Below are 551 nucleotides of genomic sequence, written 5' to 3'. Positions count from 1 at the left end.
AAAAAAAAGAAAATAAGGAGACTATATTTCCATTGGACCAGGAGATGCCAGAAATGTGAATGAATAATATAATGAATGCTTCTTTTTCATCCATTTTCATGATAATTGTTTCAGACAGACCTACAAGGCCCATGAGCTTCATTCATAGAATTCATGGTAGTGAAGAAGCAGTCCCTATAAAGGAAGAAAACCTCATGGAGAACTTAATGCAGTTGGACATACTTGTGCCCTTGAAATGGACTGGGGTGCATCCAAGGGTGATTGACCGAGTGATGTCATTGTGATTCATCTCTCTGTCATCCCTTATGGGTCATGACAGTTGAGGGATGGCAGCTGTAGCTAGGAAAAAACAACATGCATCAAAAATCGTTAGAAGGATGGCGAAAGGGAGCTCAGGGAAGTACTGACCAACTGTACTCCATTCACAACTTCCACAACGAACTGTTTTGGAGCAAATGTCTTTAGATGCCATTAAGAGACATCCGAAAGACAGAGAGGTGTTTTGGAGCAGCCAAACGGCAGAGCTGTCGGCGGCGGCGGGGAGGAGGAGC

This window comes from Meleagris gallopavo, unplaced genomic scaffold (genome assembly GCF_000146605.3).
Source record: "Meleagris gallopavo isolate NT-WF06-2002-E0010 breed Aviagen turkey brand Nicholas breeding stock unplaced genomic scaffold, Turkey_5.1 ChrUn_random_7180001957810, whole genome shotgun sequence".
Lineage (NCBI taxonomy): Eukaryota > Metazoa > Chordata > Aves > Galliformes > Phasianidae > Meleagris > Meleagris gallopavo.
Note: the sequence above shows the minus strand (reverse complement) of the source record.